Genomic DNA, 10,877 nt, shown 5'->3' on the forward strand with positions numbered 1-10,877 from the left:
TTATTAAGACACACAGATAAGTAAATAAAACTTGTTATACAAATGTCCCACTCATGAAACAACCAAACCCTTAGCGAACATTATGCAGAGTATAAATCCTCATTCTAATAATTTTCTGTAAAGTTTGTATGTTTTTGTATTACTCTCCATTTGTAATTTGCTTTCTTTTTTTATTTTTATTTTATTTTTTTAAATTTTATTTTTTTAATTTACATCCAAATTAGTTAGCATATAGTGCAACAATGATTTCAGGAGTAGATTCCTTAATGCCCCTTGCCCATTTAGCCCACCTCACCTCCCACAACCCCTCGTTTCTTTAGCTTTCTTAAACTAGTTCATATAAATCCATTCAGGAGTCACCAAGCTGACGAAAAGTTTCAGGAATTATAAAGTTTTGTACTCTGGAAAAATGTTATCATTGAAAAATGGTACAAGTAAAGGTCAAGGTTGCAGAAAATCCCACAGACACATAATGGGTACTCAAAAACTATATTTAATAAAAGCATGAGTGCCTGAATAAGCTAATCCACAATGAGCCAAAAGTGTGGCCCTGAGGCACAATTACTGCCAAGGGCCCCATTTATTTGACCTTTTCTTTCTCCTAATTCCTTGCACACTTTGGGCCCTGAGTCTTGAGCCCAGGTCATTCTCCCCAGTGGACCAGGTGTATGTAGAGACACACAATGTCTTGGCAGAGGCTCAAACAGCTGACCTTTGATACTAGCGATGTTGAGGTGAGCTGTGTGGAAGACAAGGAGGGAGAAGGAAAGCTATCTGCAGCTCCAGCCATCAGAGTGGGCTCTGAGGAGAGCATCTCTGGGACTTTTCAGAATAGTAGCAGATGATGGTACCAAAGGTGTGGGAAGGAGCAGATCCATGTGTTTGAGTTCTGAAACTTAAACAATTTGTGGGACCATCTTTAAGAAAAAGAAATCAGAAGTACAAAATTAGGTACAAAAGTAAATATTCATTTAGAGTGACAAAATACATCACAACAACCCCCCAGAAACTTAGAGAATCAAACTCTTTTTTTTCTGAGAGCTCTTTCAGCAATTTATCAGAAATGCTTACATAGTACTACTTCCTGATAGCAAACTGCTCTACCCCTTTCCACCTAGAACATTCTACAACTTTCAGCATCTCCTGCACTCTGGGGAGCCAAGATAAGTGAGGGGCTCAAAGCTTCAGTCATTAGCTTCATGGCCAATTAACTGTGGGGCATCAATAGTAAGAATGTCAAGTTCTAAGTTACTAGAACCTAACCATCTATATGCAATACTTTTGAGACTCAGTGTTTATTTATTGGGAACTGCCTATATGGTTACCTCATTCTTTCCCTGGCATCTTTTCATATAATTGTCAATATCTGTAGCAGAATAGCACAACTAACTTAACTATAATTAAGTTAGTGCCTTACTAACTAGGAGAACATAGAAGAAAGAGGAAGGAAGGAGCCTTATATGTATTAAGTTACTTCTTATTTACTAGATATTTTACATAATGGGTCTCATTTAACGTCATGAACACTCCTTGTTTTGCAGGTTACAAACTGTGGCTCACAGAGATAAAGTAGGAAACCCGAGATCTTGTATGTACTAAGCAAAAGATAGCAAGCACTCCTCCTTCTCTGTTCTGCCCATGTGGAGCTAGAGAGTACTGTGTTTACTTCATCTGTCCTGTAATCCAGTACAATTGCTTTCCAACTGCCTTTAGTCTTGCCTACTTTAACAATACCGATCAATTGAACAAAACTGAGCTAAACTCAAATTTCTCTAGAAAACAAAACATTACCACAAAATAAAAAAAAAAAACAACCAAAACAACAAAAGCAAACAGCTGGGGAGATAAGTAAAGGAATGGAGGTGGTATAGATTTACCCTGCAAAAATGTTTTTCAAAGTCTTTTAATAACTGTTATATGAAGAAAAGTGGTTCCATGGTCAAACAGGTTTAAGAAATGTTGGGTTAGGGGCGCCTGGGTGGCTCAGTCGTTTAAGCATCCAACATCAACTCAAATTATGATCTCACAGCTTTGTGAGGTCTGTGCTGACAGCTCAGAGCCTGGAGCCTGCTTCAGATTCTGTGTCTCCCTCTCTGCCCCTCTCCTGCTCTCTCTCTCTCTCTCTCTCTCTCTCTCTGAAAAATAAATAAACATTTTAAAAAATTAAAAAAAAAAAAAAAAGAAAGCCTGGGGTTAAAATCAAGAACTACTTCCTATTCCAGCCATAATGGAATAACTGGTGTAAGAATTACCATTCTGTCACAGACAACTCAAAATCCAAGACAAAATATATAAAACAACCGTTTGAAGGACTTATCCTTCAAGACCACTTCAAGACCACTCAGGCTGTGATCTTTGACAGAGGGGTAGGCACATGAAGTGAGCTCCACATTCACCAGAGCTTGTGCCCCTGGATGGGGTGGAGAAAGCTTACTGACCACCAAAATTTGGTGCTCTCCTTCTATAGTGCAGAGCTGTTTGCCAAGAAGCAGCTGCTCAGCCAGAACCTATTATTTCTCTGCCACTGTCAAAGGAAAGGGGCTTAAAAGACTAATCAGCCCAAAGCAATGTGAACAGAAGTAATATATCACTTCCGGGCTGAACTTGATGGAGATGTGTATCACTTCTGAGCAGAAATTAACATGTCTTCCATATAGCCTCTTTCCCCACCGCCAGAGGAATGGAAAGTCTCCAAGGAGAAGTCATGAGATGGAAAAAGCATGGGTCCTGGAATGACCACATATAAGGCCATCTATCAGGTATATCAGGATTGGATATGACATTAATGAAAAACAAACTGTTTAGACCACTGAGATTTGGGGGTTTATTTATTAAAGCAATTAGTATTCTATTTACTAGTGCGTAGGTATTTGTTACAACAAAACTTCATTTCACCAATCTTTTTGATCAGCAGTTCATAATAAAGAGGCATCCTTTGGAAAGAAATGGTCCCTGGTATGAAAATAAAAAGAATAACCTAGAGAATCCTAGTTAATTTTAGTTTGAATCAACTGGGTGACTGTCAACAGGGGGTTGAATTCTTATGCCATGCGACTAATAGTTGATGAGGGGAGAGATCATCTTTCTTCTTCTACATCTAGGCAAGGTGAATATCTGTCCAGGATGAAAACAGTGACCAAAGCAATTACTGCTGACCAAGGAGGACATGGAATCTGCACTTTGGAAGGCAGGCCAATTACTAAAGGTCACATATCAGTAGGTGGCAGTCTTTTAACTCTACATTCAGTATTCTCTAGTAGGTTTCTGTGGAAAACCGGAGTTTTCACTTTGAGGGACAATGATAGTTTGAGGTAGATTTATTTAGGCATTCTCACTCTGAAGAAAATCACATATTCTAATTTGCATACATCACATATGCAGAAACCCAGAGGTTCACCTCTACCTTGCATGAGACTGCTTATGTACAGATACCCAATGTTCACAAATGTGCACATGCACATACACACGCACCCACACATGTACACACACACACAAAGAAACTGCTTCTGTAACTACACCTGCCAACATCCTATACATTTTAGTTTCTGCATTTAACTTTTATTCCCAGCAAATTCAGTGTCATAGAGCTATACCTCCTTGAAGTATATTCACCATGTAGAATATTACACCTAGAGAAAATCTTACATCAATATATCTCTTTTCATGACAATTGCCACTTATCCATTTAAAAAGAAAGGCTGGCTCTCAGCCTTTGAAAGCCTTCAAAACCTTTGAAGACATTATTTACCATGAACATACGTCTGTGTATACACATGCATATGTGTATATATGTGTTAAGAGAGACTAAGAGGTTGACATGGAGAGACATACTCATCTTTTAGATTTCAAGACTGTGGTAAACATAAAATCAGTTTCTGGGTTGCATAGAAAATGTTACTTGAGACCCCAAGGAAACCATTTCTAGCAGGATATTTTAAATTTCAGTATTGCATTATTGTGTGATTTAATTTCAGTATCACTAATATTTAAAAATAAAATTGTAATTTTCCTTTAAATACTTTATTTTCAATTGCGGTATTCTTTTGATTCATAATATTTATTTTTTTAATTTCTTTATTTCAAGTTTTTATTTAAATTCTAGTTAGTTAAGGGGTGCCTGAGTGGCTCAGTCAGTTCAGCATCCGACTTCAGTTCAGGTCGTGATCTCAAGGTTCATGGGTTCAAGCCCCACATCAGGCTCTGTGCTGACAGCTTAGACTCTTCAGATTCAGATTCTGTGTCTCAGATTTTGTGTCTCCCTCTCTCTCTCCCCCTCCCCTGCTTATGCTTTCTCTCTCTAAAAAAATTAAATAAATAAATACATAAATACATAAATAAATTCTAGTTAGTTAATATATACAATAAAATTGGTTTCAGGAGTAGGATTTAGTGATTCATCACTTACATATAACATCCAGTGCTCATCCCAACAAGTGCCCTCCTCCTTAATGCCCATCACCCATTTAGCCCATCCCCCCATCCACCTTCCCCTCCTCCAGCAATGCTCAGTTTGTTCTCTGTAGTTAAGAGTCTCTTATGGTTTACTAATTTTTAAACAAAACAATGATTCTGTAATAAAAATACATACTCATTTTAAAACTTTAACATGATAACAAAAAGTACAAAGAAGTTTAATAATAATACCATACCCCAATGCACCACTTTTATCAACATTCAGAGAAAATCACTGCAGACAGCTTTGTATGTGTGTGTATATATATATTATGTATATATATATACATGATATATATTCATATATATTCATAATAAAACACTGATATCAACAATTTTAGAGCAATGTTATCATGTTATATATTGTTTTCTTAACAAAATAGATAAAATTTAATGGTATTTGAGTGTAATAGAAGAGAAAGAAGTTAAAGTATAATAAGTAATAATGAATATTGGATACTAGTCCCTTGAAATGTTTTTATGAAAAATTTAAAAAGAGAAGGGTATTACTCCTATGTCTCTCCAACACTGACAACCATATCAGCCAGTGTTACAATTATTGACAACTACATCAGTCAGTGTTAAAATTTTTGCTTCAACCATCAAACATAATTTAGGAAACTCAAGAGGAGAAATAAAGTCTATTGCATGTATTCAACTTTTACCTTTCTGTTTTTCAATTTTCCTATTTGATGCTCTAAGTTTCCATATTTTTTTTTTTTTAACGTTTATTTATTTTTGAGACAGAGAGAGACAGAGCACGAATGGGGGAGGGTCAGAGAGAGGGAGACACAGAATCTGAAACAGGCTCCAGGCGCTGAGCTGTCAGCACAGAGCCCAACGCGGGGCTCCAACTCACGGACCGCAAGATCATGACCTGAGCTGAAGTCGGCCACTTAACCGACTGAGCCACCCAGGCGCCCCTAAGTTTCCATATTTTATTAGTTCTTTTCTTTTTAGAAAATTTACTTTAGCCATTCTTTTAGGTAGGTCTTCTGTCAACAAACTCTCTTATTTTTTCCTTCATCTGAAAATGTCTTGATTTCCCTTTTATTCCTGAAGGATCTTTTTGCGGGATAGAGATTGCTAGATAGACAAGTTTTGACACAAATGTTAGATCTTTTGTTTTGGTCCTACAGATCCTTGAGACTCTGCTCATTATTTTATCTTATTTTTGTCTAGTCTCTGTTCTATTGTTCAGATTGGGTAATTTCTATTATTCTTTCTTCAAGTTCACTGGTTTTTAAAAATCTATCTCTTTATTTCTGCTGTTGAACACATCCACTGAGTTTTTATTTCATTTTCTGTATTTTCACATCCATTTGGTTATTCTTCATACCTTTTATTTCTTTGTTGAGACTTCCTACTTCTTTTCTGAGTCTATTTTTTCATTTGCTTCAAGAGTTTTTGTAATTGCTCATTGAAATAGTCTTATGATGGCTGATTTTTTTTATTATTAAATTTTTTAAAGGTTTTTTTTGAGAGAGAGAGATAGAGCATGAGTGGGGGAGGGACAGAGAGAGAGGGAGACACAGAATCTGAAGTAGGTTCCAGGTTCTGAGCTGTTAGCACAGAGCCTGACACAGGGCTGGAACCCATAAACCCTGAGATCATGACCTAAGCTGAAGTCATACACTTAACTGACTGAGCCATCCAGGCACCACTATGATGGCCGATTTAAAATCCTTAGATAATTTGAACATTTCTGTTATCTCAATGTTTGCATCTATTAATTATTTTTTCTCATTCAAGTTGATATTTTTCTGGTTTTTGATAGAGAAATGATTAAAAAAATTTTTTTTAATGTTTATTTATTTTTGAGAGAGAGAGAGAGAGAGAGAGAGCACAAGCAGAGGAGGGACAGAGAGAGAGGGAGACACAGAATCTAAAGCAGGCTCCAGGCTCTGAGCTAACTTGTATACATCATATATGCAGGACTTTTAAACCTCAAGATCAGGATCTGAGTTGAAGTCAGATGCTCAACTGGGTGAGACACCCAGGTTCCCTGACAAGTGAGTTTTTACATGATATCTGGACATTTTGGGAATTGTGTTATAAGACTCTGCATCTTATTTAACTCTTCTGTTTTGGTTGGCCTCCTCAGACACCACTCTGGCAGGGTAAGAAGGGAACACTGCCTCATCACTGTCATGTATAGTTGGAAGTCCAGGTTCCCCACCTGACCCTCACTGACACTCAGGAGATAGGGGAACTCATTACTGGTGCTTGGGTGTAGAAGTTCCAACTCCCCACTAGACATCTGATATACTACTGATATACTACCCTAAGTTCAAGGGGTAGGAGTGCCTCATTACTGCTCCTCACATGGCCTCCACTGACACAAATGGTGGAGTAACCTCACTACTGCCGGATAGTGGTGAAAGTCCTGAGTCTCCAGTAGGTATCTTCTGACAGAATCCCAGAGGGGAGGGGAAGAGATGTGTCATTCCTGACAAGTGGAGGTAGGAGTCCAGGTTCCCCATTTTGTTTCCACTAACACTGAGTGGGATGGTAGAGAGGGTCTTCATTATAAACTAGCAGAAGTGAAAACCCCAGCACTCCTCATTAGGCCTTCACTGATGGCACCCCAGTGGGGTTTTTGAGATGCTTATTCATAGTCTGGTCAGGGTGAAAGTCTCAGCATTTTGTTTGACCTTTGCTGGCAGGGGTTGGGGTGGGGACAGTACCATGGTTTTTCTGTGGGGTTTGACTAGAGTACAGTGGTTATTGTCTAAAATTTTTCTATTTTGCTAGGCTGTTCCTTTCCTGGACCTCTGGATAGGGAGAGCTGGCCTTTGTTGGAGCATGTTTTGTTTGTATCTGTTGGTGCTTCTCGGTTGCCAGCTCCTCTAGAACCACGTCTGGGATCTATGCAGAAAAAAAAAACACCATACACACAAAAAAACCCCAAACCAAGGAGTTCACCACTGTGCTGTTCCCTGATTCCTAGGCTACCTTATTCTTTCCATCTTTCAGAATTTTTCATGTCTACAAACAATAGCTAGAGCTTTAGTTTTACCTAAATAGAGGAATAAGCAAAAGTATGTATACTCCATCTTTTCTGGAAGCTAAAATTTCTATAATTTATTTTTAACTATAATACCAGAAATTTTAATTTTTAATCTTAATCCTTAAATATAAAAATAGTTAAATTTATTTTATATTTACAACCAATCCCTTTTACCACCATTTACCCATCATGATTCCATTTTTGTTTGGCTACTTCATCTTCAAGTAGAAGATTTTCAACAAAGTCTTGTGCATAACTAACTTTTTCCTAAGTTTCTATTTGCTTGAAAACTTCATTCTGCTGCCTCTATAATGAAAGGTAAGTTTGGTGTATATAATTGGCTGTTATGAGTCTTCCATAATAAATAAGACACCTTAAATATCAAATTTTCAATTGGTTATAACTAGAAGATACCTAGTTCTGATTGTTTAGGAGAAATACTTAGACATTACTCTCCTAGAAACAATAATACACCCTCTTCCATTTTAGCTGAATGTCCCCTTCCAATCAAATAGGGAAATTCACGATAAGGATGCTGATGACAGTATAAAACTAACAGTTACTGAATGCTTAGTATGTGTCATGCATCATATATATTTATAATACACAATATTATGAGATTATTTGTTCAATAAACACTTGTGGAACTCATGCTATATGCTAGCTATATTCTGGAGTCTAGGTAGAATCTATTCGTGTTCATGTTTTACATATGGAAAAATGAGTCTCAGAGAAGTTGAATATCTTGTTAGTAAAATGGCACAGGCCAATATTTGAAGTTAGATATGTATCATGTTTAATCACAACATATACTTACTTTCTAGCTGAATAAATATGATAAATCACATCAGTACCATGAAATAAAATTCAAATCCTTGGGCTAGTACTCAGAATGTATAATTACATGATTTGTACCTGACATATGATTTGATTAGATTTATTTAGCAAGTAGAAATTTTAATGTCATAATTTCAAGGTAAAATGTCACATACCTCTCAACAAAGAAATGATTCCTTACCATCCTTCCTTTCAAAAACCTTCAAAAAATTGAAATTTTTATCATACCCTAAAATGTCCTGTTTTTTTTTTTTTCCTTCAAATATCTTACAAATTCACTGTCATCATTAAACCATAAAACAGGCTGAGAATCAGGGAAAGCATTAGCAGGTTGTCTTCTCTGTGATTAAAGGAGCTTTTGTTTGAACATGAAGAAAAAACAAACTGACTACAAAGATTTTTAGGTAGAAGAACAGCCCCCCTTTAAAGAATTCTCTTTATTTTAAAGACTTAACCAAAATTTAATCAAGACAGAAATAAAAAGCAAAGAAATTCTGTTTCTTTTTTTCTTTGAGAGGGAAGATGATAGCTTGATTTCTAAATTAAGAGCAAAATAGTAAAACTTCACTTAATATTCTGGTTACATGCTGGGCAATTAGAGTAGAAGGAACTATGTAAAGACGAGAAGAATAGGAAAATGGGACGGGGGGGCATCTCTCTTTCAGGGATCTTTTGGTTTCCCCAAAACTCAAATTGCCATCCTGGCCTCTGTACTTTATCTCTGCACAGCCCACCAAACCTCACCATTCAACAACTAGCCCCCAAAACACTTTTCCAGACATCTCTGTCTTTAAATTGGTGTCTTGTACTTCATACTTAAAGTAATCATTGCTATAGTTGGGATTAAGATTTACTATATGAGTATTTTCTCTTCCTTGAATATTTTTTTTGTTTTTTATTTTATTTTATTTTTGGTCCCCTCTTTTCCTGGTTTTAATTTAACATTGTATATCATTACATTTTATCTCCTCTCTTAGCATGCAATATACTTCTTTCCAAAAATTTAAGTAGTTGCTCTAGAGTTTCCAATATATGTTTTAATCTAAATGTACCTTAAAAATAAAAATATAACATTTTACATGTACTGTAAGTAACTTAAAACATTATTCTCAATTTTCCCTCCTGCCTCTTTTGGTACTGCTGTCATTCATTTCACTTACCCATATACTAAAATTATCTAATACATTGTTACTATTATTACTTTAAACAGATATCTTTTAGATCAATTAAAAATAAGAAAAATACAAGATTTATTTTACCTTCATTTATGCCTTCCTTGACAATTTTCCTTTATGTAGATTTGAATTCTTGACCTATACTATATTTCTTCTCCCTAAAACACTTCTTTCATTCTTTCTTGTAGGGCAAATCTGCTGGTGATTAATTCCCTCAGTTTTTGTTTGTCTGAGAAAGCCTTTATTTCCCCTTCACATTTCAAAGATGATTTTGCTGGATATAGAACTCTATGTGGGTGAGTTTTTTTCTTTTGACTTTAATTATTTCACACAATTCTCTTCATGCTTGCATGGTTTCCTACTGAGACTTCGTATCTTTGTTCATATTGCTTCATATCACTGTACTTCATATCCTTGTCCTCTATAGGTAAAGTGTAGTTTTCCCCTGGCTTCCTTTGAGGTTTTCTCTTTTTCTTTGGCTTCCTGCAGTTTGAATATGATATTCCTAGGTGTAGGTTTCTTGGTATTTATTGGATTTGATATTCTCTGAGCTTCCTGGATCTATGGTTTTGTCTTTTGTTAATTTTGGAAATTTTTCACCTATTATTACTTCAATATTTCAGTTACCTCAAGCCGTTATTATTTCATTATTCTTCTGTTATCTCTTTCTTTTTCTCCTTCTTCAGGTATTACAATTATGTGTATGTCACACTGTCCCACAGTTCTTACATGTTCTGTTTTTTTTTTTTTTTTTCCATTCTTCATTTCAGTTTGGGAAATTTCTATTGGCCTTTCCTTAAACTCACTTATTCTTTAGCTATGTCCAGTCTACTGATGAGCACCTTAAAGACATTCTTCATTTCTGTTACAGTGCTTTTGATTTCCAATATTTACTTTTGCTTCTTTTGTATAGTTTCCATCTCTCTGCTTACATTATCCATCAATTTTGCATGTTGCATACTTTTTGTATTAGAACCCTTAACATAAGAATCATAGTTATTTTTAAATTCCTGTCTAATAATTCCAGCTCATATCTGGGTCTAGTTATGATGCTTGTTTTATTTGTTAAGACTATGTTTTTTCCTTGCCCTTTGGTGTGCTTTGTAATTTTCTGGTAAAGGTCAACATGCTGAAATGGGTAATAGGAACTGAGATAAACAGATCTTTAGTGTGAGGATTTGCACTGTAAGTTGGACTATGTTTCATATTTGCTATAGCTGTAGGTACCAGAGGCTTTGAATTCCTCTAATGTCCTTGTTTATTGTCCTCTCTTGACTTCAGGCTTCCCTAATTACTTCTCAGAGAGTCTGTATCTTTCAGCCTTTTCAGCTATAATTCACTGTTATACTGGAACCCTATTTGTGAGGTGGTTGACTACAGAGGAAAGAAAGTATTCTCTAACT

The 10,877-nt window shown here is 36.0% G+C and overlaps 1 protein-coding gene across 6 annotated transcripts in view; it reads right to left on the bottom strand.

The window, feature by feature from the left end:
* Positions 1 to 10,877, bottom strand: part of HPSE2 (heparanase 2 (inactive)) — a 711,059-nt gene that overhangs the window by 159,502 nt on the left and 540,680 nt on the right. The window lies entirely within an intron of this gene.

The sequence above is a fragment of the Felis catus genome, chromosome D2, assembly GCF_018350175.1.
Source record: "Felis catus isolate Fca126 chromosome D2, F.catus_Fca126_mat1.0, whole genome shotgun sequence".
NCBI lineage: Eukaryota > Metazoa > Chordata > Mammalia > Carnivora > Felidae > Felis > Felis catus.